The sequence below is a fragment of the Triturus cristatus genome, chromosome 6 (genome assembly GCF_964204655.1).
Source record: "Triturus cristatus chromosome 6, aTriCri1.1, whole genome shotgun sequence".
NCBI lineage: Eukaryota > Metazoa > Chordata > Amphibia > Caudata > Salamandridae > Triturus > Triturus cristatus.
Window position 1 is genome coordinate 789,628,482 of NC_140589.1, and position 18,211 is coordinate 789,646,692.

An 18,211-nucleotide genomic window follows, 5' to 3' on the forward strand; every position below is an offset into this window, starting at 1 on the left:
GATGTAGTCCCGACCACAGCGTACAGCGGAGCCAAGCCCGGCTGAGGGAAAAGTCACAAGGAAATAATCCCCCACAACAGCATGTGGCAGCATGCAGCGGAGCCAAGCCCGGCTGGAAAAAGAGTCACAAGGAAATAAACCCCCGCAGCAGCATATGTCAGTAGGTAGCGGAGCCAAGCCCGGCCAAGGATGTTTACTCAGGATAGGTTGCACCAGGGCCTCGGCCCCAAACAGGACCTTATGCGCCTCCTGGCGCCTGGAGATAGCGTCAGCGGCGTCCTCGCCGCAAGCGGGATTGCTGGGGGATGTAGTCCCGACCACAGCGTACAGCGGAGCCAAGCCCGGCTGAGGGAAAAGTCATAAGGAAATAATGCCCCGCAACAGCATGTGGCAGCATGCAGCGGAGCCAAGCCCGGCTGGAAAAATGTTCATCTATATTTTCAAATGTTACTCTAAATGAAATTGTTATTGCTAATATGATCCAAACAAGCATTAGTAATCCTGTACAACAAAAACACATTTTACACCATCTTTGAAGAAATACACATGTTGGATTTCTGTTTTCATTGTCTGCCATTTTGGTAATGATCAGTGTCTTTTGACTTAGCCTCTTTTCTTCAACAATTTACCTTTGTCTAAACCTAAGGCTTTGGTTGCCTACTTGGTTCTTGTCCGGGTTTTAATTCCTTTTGATTTTCCTTTGCCACTCAGTCCATGTATGAATCGTCTTTGTCTTTAGGTTCACAGTCTTTGTTCAGAATTTCCTGATCATCCGTTTCTTCTCTGGTGTCAGACAAGATAACTCTCAGGATTTCCAAATCTTCTTCTCCTTCCTCCACTTTCTGCACAGTCACACTTAGACTTTCTCGGCTATCCGCTTCTTCTTGTAAATCAGGAAGTTCCACAAATGTCCATACCGGTGACTTGTACTTCTGGTTCGGTTTCTTTGTCCTCTTTGCAAGTGTTTCTGATCAGTGTACTTTTGTTTTTCTTGATTAGACACTTTATTCACTTGTTCAGCATTATCGGATTTTATTCTGGTTAGTCGGTATCTCAGTCACAAGGAAATAATCCCCCGCAGCAACATATGTCAGTAGGTAGTGGAGCCAAGCCTGGCCAAGGATGTTTACACAGGATAGGTTACAGAGAAATGACTTTTGCAGACTCAGTGGGTGAGAACCAAATGCGCAAAAAAGAAAAAGTGGAGCCGTGGGCTTTCGCGCCTCACTGCACCGCAATTTCCGAATGACCGGGGTGAAAGTCGACGAGGACGCCCAGGGTGGAGTTTGCTGCGCGTGCCTGTCCTCGACAGAGATTTTTCTCTTTTGGAGCCGTCCCACTTGGACGGACTGGCCTGCTGGCGTAAAAGGTTTATTATCTTCTTTATGGGGCCATCTGTTTCGCCCATAAAGAAGATAAGAAACCTTTTACGCCAGCAGGAAGTCAGACGAGCCAGTCCAACTGGGACGGCTCTAAAAGAGAAAAGTGTACGTCACTGGAAGCTCTTTTCCAATGGCTGGACACCGTTTAGCATAAACGGTGATGCCAGCCAATGGAAAAGAGGGGCGGGCTTAAACCCCGCTAGTGAAAGCTACCCAAAAACATAAAATCTCGCCAGCCGAGACCTAAAAACTGCTTTATTTAAAAGCAGTCCCAGATATGAAGGTCTGCTGACCCCAGCAGGCCACCATCTGTGGGAGTGCCCGCAATTCCCAATGGGGTCACAAATTGCGATAGCCTCCTTAATATTCGTGAGGCATGCAATTTGCGACCCAATTAGGAATCGCAAACAGTGTCTCAGACACTGTTGTACATTGGAAATTGCGTCTCGCAAATTATGACTTGCAATTTGGCTTAATTTGCAAGTCTCAATTTCCAATAGCCGTACAATTGGCCCTTAGTGACTAACTCAGTTAGTCGATTCATGAGACAGCTATTTCAATTTTACTACGTTTTAAAACATTGGGTGAAGTCCCTAATGTTGCACATAGGGAAACAGTATGGCAGTTTACATACACTGGCCGCTGTAAAATAAAAAAAATAAAAACTTTTATTATTAGCAAGCAATGCATGTTGGGAAACATGTTTTAATGGGTCACAGTTTACTCTTCTATTCTTAACCTTGTTTTACTTACTCTTTATCATGAACGTTGTTGCAACGGTTTTAATTAATCATGCAAATAAACGTACTTACTGTCCCAGACAACAAGGCCCTAATTTACAGTTTTGATTGTAGTAAATCCATTCACTATTGTAGCAAATATTCTGTCCCAGCCAAAAGACTGGAGGAAAATGTACCTCATTAAGTGTTCTTTGCTGCAATGTCAACAATTTCTCTGCCACAGTGATGGATTCTGTCTTGAGAAGAGCCCACTGGCTGAGAAATCTCCAATGGAAAATCTGCCAATAGCAGCCTTTTCTGGCAGAATATTGTCACGTAAAAGTAGGCACTGAAAAAGATGTACCTGAAAGTAGGGTTCCATTTCGGGTGCCCAGATATCTGATTTACCTAACACGCTGGGATATATTTTACGTTAAAGATACTGTACTTACTTTCCCATGAAAGTGTGCCACTATATCTGCAGCGGCCTTTTGAGGATGTAAATCTGTCATAGATGGTGGGAGATCAGCGCCTGTAGATGGTGAGGATCTGTTATTACTTGAACAAGAGTTCGCTCTGCATTTTGGTGGAGAGGATGATGAAGCCAGAGGTGTTACAGCTAGCAATATTTATCCCCCATTTGGCAAGCTCAAACTTGATGATCATCCCACTGACAGGAGGTAGCAATACATGTACAGTTTTTTGTGTGGATATATCCGTATCAATCTCCTCTTAATTGCACCCCAAGTACTAGAACCTAGCTAAGGGCCTGATTTACAGGTTAGCTGACGTGATGGATATCCCGTCCACCTAATTACAACTGCATTAGGATATAATGAACTTGTGTGACAGAGTACTCATCTGTCAAACTCTAAATCAGGTTTTAAATGTTTACAGCTAATTCAGGACCATTAGCCTCTTCCAAACGAGTGAACCACAATGTATTATTAATACCATTTATAAGCAGAAAACGATTTCAAAGACCATCAACATTAAATTCCACATTATTAATTAAATATGACAAATTAAACTTCTCTAGATATGGTGACTCCTAGTAACCTTAGAAACCATAGTCAGAAAGGTTTCCTGCACCTGTAATCAAGAATATGTGGTCAGAGTCTCTTAAAGGATATTGGCAGCTGCAAGGTCGAAATGCACTGAAAATCCTAAGGTTCTAAAAATGCAGCGCTTGGATTTAATATTCAGAATTTGTTAGTGGGAGGATCCAAATCATTCAAACATCTTTCACTTGATATATATACTTCTTACAACATGGATATGGTATTAGAACATTATTCCATTCCTGTCAAATTTCCAGGATCAAAATGAGGGTGATGTGTGCTCAATGACATAATATTTAATACAAAAATATTTTTACAATTTTCTTTTGTTAAATAAACTTTTTCACTTTTTCCTGTGCTTTACAATATGGAGACACCACAGCTGAGGTGGAGTTCTCCAGATGGTAGGGTATAAGGAAAATTACAAAAGTTTATTAAACTTTATAATAAATTAGTAAAGATATTTTATGTTAAATATTAATGAAAATTAATTTTATATATTTATTATAAATGTAGAACAAAATAAAAAATGTGACAGCACTATTAACTCAATTTTGAATTAAACCTTTATCTCATTTAAACATTTAAATTAAATAAACAATATTTTTCTGAACTTGAAAGATTTCCACATTAATCCAAACAAGTTTTTTATTATGTTAATAATTATTAAAAGTGGTGTATAGCATTAATTGAAAGTAATCGCATTACATTTAATAACAAATTAATGCTACATTTTCATTCTGCAGCACACATACAAGTAACAAATCACCATTATTGTTTGTTTATGTGCAAGCAGGGACACCTTCCTGCACATAAACAATAATTCCTGCAATGCAGGCACCCTTACACTATGGTGCAAGGGTGCCTGCGCTGGAGCTAGGCATCTAAATTTAGCACCAGCACTAGGGAAAACACAGGGGGCATGTCATATTGTTGTAAATACGGCGCATCCCTGCATTTTGGAGATGTCAGAGCGCAGCACTGCCAAATTTGGCCCAGCTCCACGCTCCGACATTTCATTGTACATATGCCCCCTTATAGCATACGTTTACAGGATGGCAATAGTTCAGCCTCCATTAGGCATTATTTTTCATAAGTGGCATTTCCATGCTGATCAACCCACATTACAGCCATTGGTTGTTGTAAATGCCTTTCGCTTCTCTGCCTTTTGGCTAAGATTAAGTGTAGTATTTGTTCAGATTGAAACCACTGTTAAGTGGGAGTAATTCAGATTTTTACCATATCTACGATTTTGACTTTGAGCAAAATAAATGTGCATAGTATCTGCAAATTTATGCCTATTTGCAGATAAAGGTCTACCTGACTCTTAAGGAGCAGGAGGAAGGACTTTAGCGTGCTGGCGCCAGTTTGCCCAGTAGAAGCACAAAGTAGACACCCCAAGGACCGTGTGGTCAGCTCCTAGAGCTTGGACACATTGCGCTCCCTACTCACTCTGGGGCTTATTTGCAAGCCGCTTAGGCCACTGGTGCATCACTTTTAACATGGGACAAAGTGACGTACTGGCAGTATAAGGGGTTTGTAAATAACTCCTCTATATTTCCTGATGTTTGGGTGGTCTGATACTGGAGGCTTAACAACCCTCCTAACATCCTCCACATACCTGCCAGCACCCAGACCTCTGGCGAGGGAAGCTATGCTTAGGTGGTAAACACCTATAACCCTCACCATAGCTCTTGGGAGTGTTTGCCAGTGTTTTGTGCACAGCAAGCAATTGCTGACTTCTTGACATTACAGGACAGGTGACAACCACAAGCATACTGGTAATCCCAAGGTCATCCCAGAGAAAACCTAGCAGTCAACTGGTAGCACCTATGACAACCACCACTGAAGACATTGACACTGGCGTCTCAGAGACCATTGCTAAAGGCATCCCCCCAGTGGACACCCCAAAGCCCAAACCCAACCCCCAGGGGAGAGAAGCAAGGAGGCAAATAAGTTGAACCCCCCACGAGAGAGCATCAGCGCTGAGAAGGCAGGTGACAAGAAGTAACCAGAGCAAAAACATGGGAGATCTGAAATCACCACCACTGCCAAACCAGGGGCAAGGGGAAGAGTGAGGAGAGACCAGACAGGGGACCGCCCCAGAACCCTTCAATGGGTTCAACCTCACTCGCAGGCACACCCAGGTCATGCGGTGGGAGGTTAAAGATAAAACGGGACCAAAGCTAGCTAGAGACCTGTTCCTTAACAAGGCCATCAAGACAGTCTGGATCCCAGAAATGGAGGTGCTGAGCTGCCAAGCTTCAGCATCAGGATGGATTTTCCTCTTGAACTTCGTCACCCAAGCCCTCTACAGGAAGTACTAGAGTCATCTCAAGGGAAGAAAGAGGAAAAGCTGTACATCACCTTCAACGTAACAGCAGGATGGGAGCTAGCATCAACAGAGAAGAGGACAATGGTGGAGATTACAAACCCCCACATCCCAGACCGGGATATTGCATCACTTCTCCAGAGACAGCAGAGGTATATGGAGCATGACCTGGCAGGCGATCATCAACCACCACAAAGACCCAGCAGTGAGGGACGGACTGACGCATCCACCAGCGAGCTTCTGCCTAGGAGCCAACAAGGGCAAGATCTGATATACAGAACAGCTCTTCACCTGCAGGAAGTGCCTAGCTGTGTGACATAAAGGAGACTGTCCAGAGAAGTTCTGCAGGATCTGCAATGCGACCGGACAGGAGACGAGCAGATGCACTGACAAGACGATGTGCAACTTCTGCAGAGATTATGGCCACACCTGCTACTGATGCCCCAAGTCCGACAGACCAAAGACTAACACAGTGGCAGCAGTGGGAACCCCAGCCTCAAAGACCACCAGACAGGAACTGTACCCTGTTGCCAAGGTGAATGCCCTCCTTAAGGCTTCAAAGGAAGAAGCCCAGAAGCATCCAGAGCCAACCAGGAGCGCCACTCCGAAAGACCGGTCCCCTATGGACCAATCACCCCCAAGGCCCCTGCTTGGAGAAGACACAGACCACATCAGATCCCAAGGTGGAACCAGCTACAGTGGAGGACCCAGCGTCACAGACTGAGACTGCAGATGCATCGGGAGACCCCCACCCTGGGGATTACAGGACGCATCACAAGACTTCCGCCAAGGTGAAGAAGAAGAGGCAACAACCAAAGAAAGAAGACAGTAGCCGCGATGAGAACGGAATAGAGGAAGAGTGGAGCCGAATAAAATCCCGGGGGCTGCAAGAGAAGTGCAGGAAAGAGAAGAAAGGGAGTCAACTGGCAAAAGCCAAGGGACATCATGCACCCCCACAGGAAACCTCCCAGCCCGAAGCCAAGCAGGAAGAGGAGATGGAAGGAGACGATGAGGGCCAAGAGATGGACCAAGGGCCCACACGAGCATGCAGGAAAAGGCCACGGCAAAGAAAGGAGGACTTCTACACCAGCAAGGAGCTCATCACCTCCAAGCTGAGCAACAGAAAGGAGACTACTTCATTGTCAACTCTGACAAGGATGTAGCAGACACGGGGGCAACCTGAAAGACCAGAACCTGGCCATGAAATCAGCACTCCAGGAACTAAACCAGCAACTGGCCATGATAGAGGCAACCAGAACCCCAGAGGCGAAAGAGGCTCAGTGGACTTCCGTCCCAGAAGATGAAGTAGAGATGCTAATTGTGGACAGCGATGAAGACAAAGAAAAGGGAAGCAAGGACCAGCAGGCAGCTCAGCACCCTCAGTAAAGCAGCGCAGGGCCCTCGTTCCCAGTAGTAATTTTTACCCAGACACTGACAGCTAGCGCTGGGGCAATGGCTATATCATTGTTCACCCTAAACATCAGGACTGTGAAGGATCAGGTCAGACGGGTGGGTGCACCCCACTTCCTAGCTGCCCAGAACTGAGATATCTGCTTTCTGCAAGAATGTGGGATTCGGTATGCCCAGTCGTACAGCCAGCTTGAGCTGCAGTGGACGCATGGGCCATCTTTTTGGACCGGAGGGAGCGACTACAAATCATCTGGAGTGGCCGTTCTGATCAAGGGGAGGAAATTTACCAACCACAGGGTTACTGAGCAGGTCAACAGCAGAGTGCTAGTCGTGGATGGCTTGTGGTCTGGTGAGCATCTTAGGCTCATCAAAGTCTATGCCCTCCTGGAGAAAAATTAGTGGCTTGAGATGTTCGGGGTGCTCAGGATGCAGCTTGTGACCTCCAGGACCATCCTGATGGATGGGGATTTCAATTGCATAGTAGAGATGGATGGATGCACTGGGTCAGACTCTGCGGGATGAAAGGGAAGTCCAGGCTATTGGTGGAGATGATAGGTGAGGCGTCCTGTGGGGTGTCATTGGAAGCATTGGGTGAACGCCAGGAATTTTTCCTGGAGTTGGATGGATAGATCTGTGAGTTCACGGATCAACTTCCTATTCAACTCCCCAAAGAAAGCCTGAGCAAAACGTCATGGTCGCTGCCCACTGCTCTGACCATAGAGCAGTCAGTTTCGAAGGGAAACTTACAGGGAAGTTCTCTGTTGGCCCAGGATTGTGAAATCTGAACTGCTTTTTTGCTGGAAAACAAGGAGTTAGTGGTGAACCTCAGAGTCGAGTATGTAGAGTGGAGGGACAAGAGGGACCTCTTTCACTCCGCCATCGAGTGGCAGGAATCAGTGAAGGACAGATTCCCGAGCTTCTTCCAGGATGCAAGCAGAGCAGCTGCATGGGAAAAGTGAGATCAGGAGTCTGCAAAGCAAACTGCAGCAACTGTAGGAACTTGAGCTCAGGGGATGGGACGTGGATGACAAACTGGAGGAAACATCAAAAGGGCTCACAGAGCACATCAAGGAAGAATCCAAGAAAATCATCTTCTGGATAAGAACCAAAAACTTCGAGAAGAACTCGTTCTTCTTCAAGAAACTTCACTCTACCCACACACCGCTGGTAGAGCTTTGGGATTTGTAGGGCAACCTCCAAAGTGGGAAACAGCACGTCATGAGAGTCGTGGCTGACTTTTATGGCAACCTTTACTCACTGATTGTCGTCAGAGAGATACCAGGTGGAGAGTTTCCTGGAGGGCTTCTCAAAAACACTGGATCCGGAAGAGAGAGAGGGCCTGAATGCACCCTTTACCCTGGAAGAGCTGCACTTGGCTGCTACGACCTCCAAGAGACGCCAGACAACTGGAAATGATGGTCTCCCAGTGGAACTTTATGTCAAACTGTGGGACCTGATTGGGCCGATTAGCTGGACCTCTATGAGGAAATGGTGAGCAAGAGTAATATGCCGCAGTCCGTGCACGAAGGCAAAATTACACTTTTGTACAAACAGAAGGGAGAGAGAGAGGATCCCAAGAACTGAAGGCCCATATCACTCCTCAATGTGGACTACAACATCCTAGCGAAGGTAATGACAACCCGCCTAAAGGTGATAACGAATATAGTTCACCCAGACCAGTCTTCTGGGATACAGGGTCTGCAAATCGCAGACAGTCTTACCCTAGTCTGGGACATGAATGAGTACATCAAGAGAAGCAAAGCTCAGACGGCCTTGGTCAGCCTGAACCAGGAAAGTGCATTCAACCGTTATCCCATGAGTTCATGGGCCAGAAACTCAGAGCGCTGGGACTGGGAAACTTTTTTTGAGATGTGGAGACCACAATGTATAGAGATATCTCTAGCACGGCATTGGTTAATGGATGGAAAATTGACCCCTTCCTCGACCTGTTGGGTGTTAGGCAATGCTGTCCACTCTCACCTCTTCGGTTCATCTGTGGTATAGAGCTCCTCACCGAATGCATCAGACAGAACAGGAACATCAGAAGAGTGACAGGACCGGGAAGCAACGGGAAGGGTGAATTAAGTGCTCCCTCTACATGGACGCCGTCTCTGCCTTATGCATGGATGGGCACTATGTGAAAGAACTAGAGAGGACTTGTATCAAGTTTGGAAATGAGTAAGGAGCAAAGATCAACAGCGACAAGTCGGAAACCCTACTCTCCAGCCACTGGATCCCCATCCGAGCTGCACTGCCATGCCCCATCAGGCAGGACTTCCTGAAGATCCTTCGAGTATGGGAAGCAGAGAAGGTGTGGTGGAGAAGATATTTGAAGAGAGACTGGCAAACCCAAAGCAGAAGCTGGGACTCTGGAGCCTCCGGAGGTTGACAATGCAAGGGAAGTCTTTGGTCCTGCGGAACGAGGCCCTGTCAGTGCTCCATTATGTTGCTCAAGTGTGGCCAGTGCAGCCTCGAATGGCCATGGCCATTACGAGAATGATCTTCTACTTCATCTGGAACTACAGAGTGAAGAGGGAGGTGATGTTCAAGACCCACAACGAGGGAGGCAAGGGCATCGCCACCATTTTGTGTGTACCTGCGTGAGGAGCACCCTGAGAACAGAAGTTGAAAGCCAAGCTGGCTTTCTGATGGCACACTTCTTTCTGTTGCCAACGTGGAGGTGCCTCAGATAGGCAGAGTGAGTGAGTGCCATCCCCTACAACTGGGATACCCCTTGATTCTACATAGAACGGGATAGGTTCGTCAACTAATTTGGTCTGGATGCTTCCGCCCGAACTTGTGGACTCCGAAGATTGGCCAACACCAGATACAAGCAAGGGACATCAGCGAACCGATCATTGCCCTCCCTACTGCCACAGCAGACCATGTGTGGGAGAACGTCGCCTCCAAGCACCTAACCAACTACCACAAGGACATCGCCTGGAGGTCTGCCAGTGAAAGCCTTCATGCATGCAAGAGGGCACTACTGATACAAGTCCTGCTGAAGAGGGTGCACCGCAGAGGAGATGTCCTACCATGTCTTCTGGGAATGAACTTACATGCAGGACCTGCTGTAGGCCCTAGGCATGGAGCTTAGGGCCTGCATACCAACATCATGCATCACCGCGGATTCGGTAATGTATGATCTGCTCCCAGGGACACATGCACTATGAGACCTTCAGGGCTGCTGGAGGCTCCAGTGCTGCTTTAAATATGTTCTTCTATTTTCCACAAACTGCCTGTTAGTATGGAAGAAGGAGAAATCAAGCCTGGTCTGTTGGAAGATGATCCACAGTCTCCTGGGGGACTATGCGGCACTGGATGGATCAGATGATGACACTTGAGGACCCAAAGGGGTCCCATTGTACCCTTACACCGGGGGAGGGAGGGGCGGAAGGGCCACTAACTTCTTTGTCCTTTTTTTTCCTTTAACCCTGTAACCGGTTGGCAATCGGGGAGAGGGGAATGCAGGTGAAGACAGGTGTAGTGAATGTAAAGTGATGTAATGTAATGTTTTTGACTAATGTGACCTTTTTCTTTAACAGTTAAAAGGTCAAACAGATAGCTTGTGCACTTGTTGTCAAGTTTGTTACCTACGACTTACGAACAAATAGGTCTTGGTGGAAGGTGAAGATTGAATGTTTCTGAACCAGACACAGATTCCTGACAAGAGGAGAAACAAAAATGCCTTTCAAGACATATGCTTGTTCACTAGGGTGTGTCTGTTCCATTCATGCTTTAGGTGTATCAGTGTGCTTAGGGAGAGCTGCACTTATTTTTCTGCAGCTGCTTTCTCTACAATTGTGGCCAGAAGCGATGTATGCACAGTGCACTGATGAATGACTTTTGCTGCTCCTCTATGCCGTGCCTGTCCGTTGCCTGTGGCCTTTTAGCTTCTCTGCCAATCCAGTTCCTCTTGTTTCTTCTGTCCCTTACTTATCGGGGCGAGATATGCTTCCTGCCTGATGAACAAAGGGTAACGTTATTTGAAATGGCCCCAGTAGCATTTTTAGAACAACCTTCACATCATTGAAGCAGAGGAAGCTAAAGTTGACACAAACCATTTTGCATGCCCTCTTTGATGCTTGTCCAATGTAAGCAAGGCCAGTGGGATTCTAGATCTTCCCCCATGATTACCCATAGTTTGGAGAGACAACCTTCCTTCTCAATAGCCTAATCACAGTGTGCTATTTCATGAGCAATGCTTGACACTGTCCAAAGTGTCAGCACACCTAAAGTTCCATGCTCAAAGCATGCTGGGCTGGCCCTCTCTAGCTCAGACTCAGTTGCTCGTTGAACTTGGTATGCACAATACATCACCTTTGTAATGGGCTCTTCCTGGTTTTTGGATTATGGCATGCCGCCCAATTTGATTGGCACTGAACATACTTTCTGTGAACAAACTCTTTGTGGGAATGCACCACACTTGGAAAACTATGATTACACATCAGAACTGTCATTTTGAAGTGCAGGATGCTTTGGCCTGCAAATGCTTTTGTTGAGAGAAGGATTCAAAGCACTGCTGCCACCACATGGCCACTTCATATCTGTTCAGGTAATCAGGGCCTTGTGATGTCATTAGATTGCTATTGGAACTTTATGTCATCATTAGAGTTTGGGGGATGTGTAATGTCACAATGAGGAGTTGGGGCATAGTTTGTGATACTGGCAATTTACTACTGTCATACTGAGGGTTCTTGTTACTATCTGCAGACATTTGGAGGCTCTTGGGGAAAACAAATATTGGAGTAATTTTGTAGGTGTCATGAATACATGTGTCCTTTTGTTGGTCCATCTAGGCCTGCAGGAGAACCAAACTCTACACTGGGGATGGAGCCCATGAGTTCAATTCAATTCAAAATCTTTATTTCGGTTATTGCTAACCATAAAAGACATACATAAAATGTACAATTCATTATTAAAAAAACATCAACCATTTCAGTACAGAGGAAAATATTGCTCTCTAAAATATGTACACAGAACGAGGGGCATGGTTTCACTGGTCCAGGCAGTTTCTCAATCTAATACACAATTTTAAAAATTCTTTAACTTGGAGAACACTGTCACTGTGCAAAAGCTGCAAGTACAAAAGAGCCGGTCTGATTTGTTTAAAATCAAGTTTTTTTAAAAGAGTCACTAAATATAATTTACGAGGAAATTCATAAAATTTGCATAAAAAGATAAAATGCAGCATATCCTGCGGAGACTTTCCGTCGCAGCCGCAGGGCGCTGCTAATTTATTAAAAATATCACATTTTGGTCGAATAAGCAGGTGATGAAATTGGTTAAACCTAAATCTGGTCAGTAAGAATTTCTCATGTGAAGACAAAGACCCTTCCAAATATGGTTCGATGGCCAAGGTAGTCTTAAGCATAGCAAATTTTCTCACACTTGGTTTCTGGAGCTCCACATCTTCTCTCATAAACCTCTTATCACACAAAAATGATTGTTTAATTTGCTCCAGATCTCCCCTAATAATTGATTGTGGATTAGAAAAGAGTTCAGGGCGACCAAGTTTGTCAAAATTTGTTTTTAGATAGCTTAACCAGGGAGAACTCAGTGCCTTGTCCATTGACATAAAGTCCTTAACGATTAAGTGTGTAAGGGGTATGTTCTCGTTTAGCCAGATTTTAAGCCAAAACATCAAAGGGCGTAAGGAAAGCAAGTCGCATATATATTGGGACCCCAACTCCTCATGGACGGCATAATTAGCCGTACCAGATGGGACACACAATAAGCGCTTCATAAAACGATTTACAACAATCTGTAATTGCTCTCCATTAACATACCCCCAAAGTTCACTACCGTAGGATACAGTTGCCACAGACTTAGCATTATACAGTTTCAACATTGCACAGATTGGCTTTTTTCCCAATTTGGCTGCAAAATTAAATATTGATGCATTAACCCTCACCATTTCACCTTTTTTTTTTACAAGATGGGGTTCCCAATTTAATTTTGTATCGAAGAGAACTCCTAGGTAAGAGAATGTTTTAGTAAAAGGGATTATTTCTCCGCCAATCCTAAATTGGAAGGGTTTTCTTGGTTGCTGACCGACTTGTAATACAAAAGATTTAGTGTTATTTACCAAGAGGTCTCTATCTCTCATAAATGTATTAAATGCTGTTAACAATGATTGCAATCCCCTCTCGGTCCTAGATATAAGTACTGCATCATCTGCATAGAGAAGTATTGGAATTCCTCGCCTACCAACTCTCGGACAGTCAGCATGTACATCTTGTAACACGCCATCTAAATCATTGATATAAAAGTTAAAAAGAAAGGGGGCCAGGATACAGCCCTGCCGGACACCCTTTCCAATACTAAAATTGTTAGAAACACTCAAATCCAGGGAATATCTCACATTGGCACTGGTATTATAGTGTAGGGCAACCAAAAAATCAACCAGACCGCTATCAACCCCTTTTGACCTCATGGATTGCCACAGCTTACAACGATTGACACAGTCAAACGCTGAAGACAAGTCCATAAAGGCAAGATGGATAGTACCTTTCTGTATTATGGTATATTTGCTTAGGATCAGGAAGAGGTTAAGGCATTGAGTAGTTGTTGATCGGCCTTTACAAAATCCGTACTGCGAGGGAGACATAATGTTCTTTTCCTCCACCCACTCTACCAGTCTTTGCAGTACAATTCTTCCTACAATCTTAACCATCGAGTCTAGTAGAGAGATCGGACGATAGCAGTGTGGGCTGCCCTTGTCACCCTTTTTAAAAACAGGGACAATTGTGGAAACACCCCATGATCGTGGACATCCTTCTTTTACAGCTGCATTAAAAACTGACTCTAGAATCGGTGCCCAAAAGCTAGGATCAGATTTATACAAATCAGGGGGGATCCCGTCCGGGCCAGGAGCTTTTCCACCTGTGATTCCCTGTATGCCCTCTAAAACTTCAGCTCTATTAAAAACAATCTGTACACCAGTTTTACTACAGTCAGTACTAATATCCATGTCCTCCGTACAGCAGTATAGTTTTTTAAAATGCACTTCCCACTCCTCCTTAGATATGTGACTTTCCGTACCATTTCCCGGGTCCTGTGTCAAAAATGGTTTTCTCATCAAAGCCCAGAAAGCTGTACTACTTCCAAGGGTGGCAGGATCTAAGATCGCTAACCACGCCTCTTCCCTTAAGGATTCCTTATGTCTTGCAATAGTTTTTTTATAAATCGTTCTACATTGCTGGACATCAGCTTTTATCCTAGGCTTGGATGACAATGCTGCTCTTAGATTTCTAGCTGCTAGAGAGCAATCCTTGTTAAACCACTTTGGACCTTTTAAGGAATTTGAATTTTTTATAGGTACTGATAGAAGTTGAGATACCTTCACCGCTAAACAGTTGAAGGCATTTAGAACAGTGTTTGGGAGTGCATCTACTTGCGTGCATAACGAAATTTCGTCAGCACAAGTAGTTTTTATTTTGGTATACAGCTGATCAGGGGTTACCATGGACCATCTCAGACGGCGTCTGCCATCAGTGGTGTTCACCCTACCGATAAGAGGTTCCACTCTTTCTTTTGCTATCAGAGGACCCCTCATAAGAGCAGTGAGAGGATTGTGATCACTAAATTCACTGACTTCGATAGAGAAGAATCCCACAAAAGACTGCATAACAGATGTTAACAAAATAAAATCTATAAAAGTTGCCCTGCCATTCCCCTTAAACGTTGGGGTATCAAAACGCTTATTTGGGGCCATCAATGCCATCATAGGAGTTAGTTCTAATTCGTTAAGCATATCATTCAAGTGTTCCCCCTCAGTTGAGTGCTCAAAATGAAAATTCTCACAATCCGGGCAATTAAATTCTGTAATCATTTTAAAAAGAGGGTCTCCACAGGGATGAACATTAAAATCCCCGACCACCATGAGGTTGTGAAGACAGCCCTTCATGGAGTTACTAATAAAGGAATGCAATGTAACTATCTGACTAGAGTTGGTACTACAAATAGTGGAATTATAAAAATTGACCAGACCGGCCGTACAATTTTCTCCATTTAAAACTAAACCAATAATGCCAGTGTGGTTAGTTGTAATTCTCCGAACCTTACAACATAAAGCTATAGATATAAACACAACCAGGCCCCCCTTAGGTCTACCCCTGTTTGTTGCTACTGCCGGTACGTAATAGGCCTTATAGCCTTCCAGGAAGTAATTACAATCGGTTGACCAGGTTTCCTGTAAACAGATAACTTGGTACTTTTTGATATACTCGATCCAATTGCAATCCTCCATTTTGGAACCAAGACCCGCAATGTTCCAAGAAATTATATTGCTAGGGTTATTGACAGCCAAAATACGTTCCGAACATTTCGTATCCGTTAAGCCACGAGTTTCCTGCCCACCCGATACCTCCTGTCAGTCACATAGCTCTAATCCCGAGAGGGCATCAAATCTATTATGAGTTACAATGTTTAAATCATCACCTCTCTGTCGCCCCGCGTTATGAGCATAATCATCATTGGGGGGCAGTGACTGTGAGGGTATACGTATTCTAAATGGGCCAGGGGTTGGTGGATTTCTAATAAAATGGGAATAAAAAAACCCCAGTGGACGTATGCAAATACTATTGGGAGTGTTGGCTAGTGCAGCAGCTCTAAGTAGAACTGTAGCAGCATGCTGAGGATGCCTAAAATTAATGATAATGCAGTCCCCATTTGTTGTCTTGCTAGACGATCCAATCCAGCTAACCCTTCTTGTCGTTAATATTTGATCTGCATATTTAACGGGAAACCCACAATTCTTATTAAGCCAGAAAACCGTCCTATTCTTTAAAGAGTCGTGATTTTCTTCAAACACCTGATGTGCTTGGGGCTGAATGGGAGGGACATTCGTAAGCACAGCCACATAAGGAGCACAATCAGGAGGAAGATTTACATGACGGATTTGCTTTCTGTGGCTATTGGTCAAAGTTCCCTCAAGGGATCTCGTATTAATGGTATTCTGCATTGATAATGTCGTGGGACCTGATAAGACAGGATCAACAACAACCACTTTATTCTGTGTGTTAATCTGCCTATTTGATGGGATATTGGATGCACTCCTTTTTGGTAATCCCGGGTCAACCACAATTGATCTATTATTTGCTGCAACTGAATTACCTGATACTCCAGCCAGGTGGGATTTTAACAAGCCACCTAATCTTTCTACTTCTAAGGCCATAGTATCTAATTTGGCTAGCAGTGGTTGCATCAGCTCTACAATTTTTGCCTCTAATTTTCCCTCCAGTGAGTGGAATAGGAGTGTTAATGGTTCAGGGGCGATATTAGAACTCAGTCCGCCCATGCCACTACCCTCCCCTAGATTCTTTTGCAGTCCCCCACTGTTAGAGACTCTATTGCCCCTTCCCGTTTTACTCTTGCAGTGATTGCCCATGCGCTTAGCTTGTACCTTCCTGCACAGCCTTATTGGTCTTTGCTGGGGCGATAGGGGTGATAAGGGTGATAGGGGTGATGAATCTTCCTCTGTTAATTCAAATGCGACTTCAGGGTCATCTGCAATCTGATCTATGTGTATTTGCGCTGCAGTAATTACAGCAGCCCCACTTCCTCCACTTCCCCCGTCCAGGCCATCTATGCAAGCTGTGACTATCAAAGGAGGCGGTAGTTCAGCACACACGGCAACATCATTACCTCGCCCTAGGGAAGCTCTACGGGTGTTGTTGATTTGGGTCACCTTTTGCACCAAATGGTTATCCATAGTGCCAACCCCCTTGGTGGGTTTGGTGGGTTTATTCGTCTTGGCCTTATGCATATTCGCAATAGTCCTTTGAACCAGGCGCTTTTTTACCAGGGACTATATCACCCACTAATTTCTCTAAAGCCCACGTTACACAACGATGTATAATAACTACACAGGGACTTTCTCATATACATACAATGTCCGTGGCCCAGTCCAGTCTCTTCCGTCCTCTGAGGGCCACAGAGGGCCTGCCCTTTGCCCGGGCTTAGCCCGGCGCCCGCCCGCGCGCGTCCCGCGTCGCGGGAGCTCTCTCTGGCTTTATGCGCTTCAGGTGCGCTTCAGCTGACGTTGGCGGGCTCGTCCCGCAAGGGCCGCCGGGAACTGTAGTTTCCCTGCACACAGCGGCCGTTTTGCTGGTAGTTACGGCAGCGGCAGGGAAACCAAGATGCGGTGAAGAGCGCGTCCCGCTGGCGCTGGCGCTGGCTAGACTCCGTGACACAGGGAACAGGTAACGAAGATACCGCTTCAGAAGCAAACAACCCCGCTCTGCCGAGGGCTCTCTCTGGCTTTATGCGCTTCAGGCGCGCTTCAGCTGACGTTGGCGGGCTCGTCCCGCAAGGGCCGCCGGGAACTGTAGTTTCCCTGCACACAGCGGCCGTTTTGCTGGTAGTTACGGCAGCGGCAGGGAAACCAAGATGCGGTGAAGAGCGCGTCCCGCTGGCGCTGGCGCTGGCTAGACTCCGTGACACAGGGAACAGGTAACGAAGATACCGCTTCAGAAGCAAACAACCCCGCTCTGCCGAGGGCTCTCTCTGGCTTTATGCGCTTCAGGCGCGCTTCAGCTGACGTTGGCGGGCTCGTCCCGCAAGGGCCGCCGGGAACTGTAGTTTCCCTGCACACAGCGGCCGTTTTGCTGGTAGTTACGGCAGCGGCAGGGAAACCAAGATGCGGTGAAGAGCGCGTCCCGCTGGCGCTGGCGCTGGCGCTGGCGCTGGCTAGACTCCGTGACACAGGGAACAGGTAACGAAGATACCGCTTCAGAAGCAAACAACCCCGCTCTGCCGAGGGCTCTCTCTGGCTTTATGCGCTTCAGGCGCGCTTCAGCTGACGTTGGCGGGCTCGTCCCGCAAGGGCCGCCGGGAACTGTAGTTTCCCTGCACACAGCGGCCGTTTTGCTGGTAGTTACGGCAGCGGCAGGGAAACCAAGATGCGGTGAAGAGCGCGTCCCGCTGGCGCTGGCGCTGGCTAGACTCCGTGACACAGGGAACAGGTAACGAAGATACCGCTTCAGAAGCAAACAACCCCGCTCTGCCGAGGGCTCTCTCTGGCTTTATGCGCTTCAGGCGCGCTTCAGCTGACGTTGGCGGGCTCGTCCCGCAAGGGCCGCCGGGAACTGTAGTTTCCCTGCACACAGCGGCCGTTTTGCTGGTAGTTACGGCAGCGGCAGGGAAACCAAGATGCGGTGAAGAGCGCGTCCCGCTGGCGCTGGCGCTGGCTAGACTCCGTGACACAGGGAACAGGTAACGAAGATACCGCTTCAGAAGCAAACAACCCCGCTCTGCCGAGGGCTCTCTCTGGCTTTATGCGCTTCAGGCGCGCTTCAGCTGACG

General features: G+C 46.2%; 1 protein-coding gene and 1 pseudogene across 1 annotated transcript in view; one reads left to right on the forward strand and one right to left on the reverse strand.

The window, feature by feature from the left end:
• The window catches only part of UNC93A (unc-93 homolog A), a 261,105-nt gene that overhangs the window by 152,594 nt on the left and 90,300 nt on the right, over positions 1-18,211 (reverse strand). The window lies entirely within an intron of this gene.
• LOC146817885 (U2 spliceosomal RNA) lies at positions 4,315-4,480 on the forward strand (annotated as a pseudogene).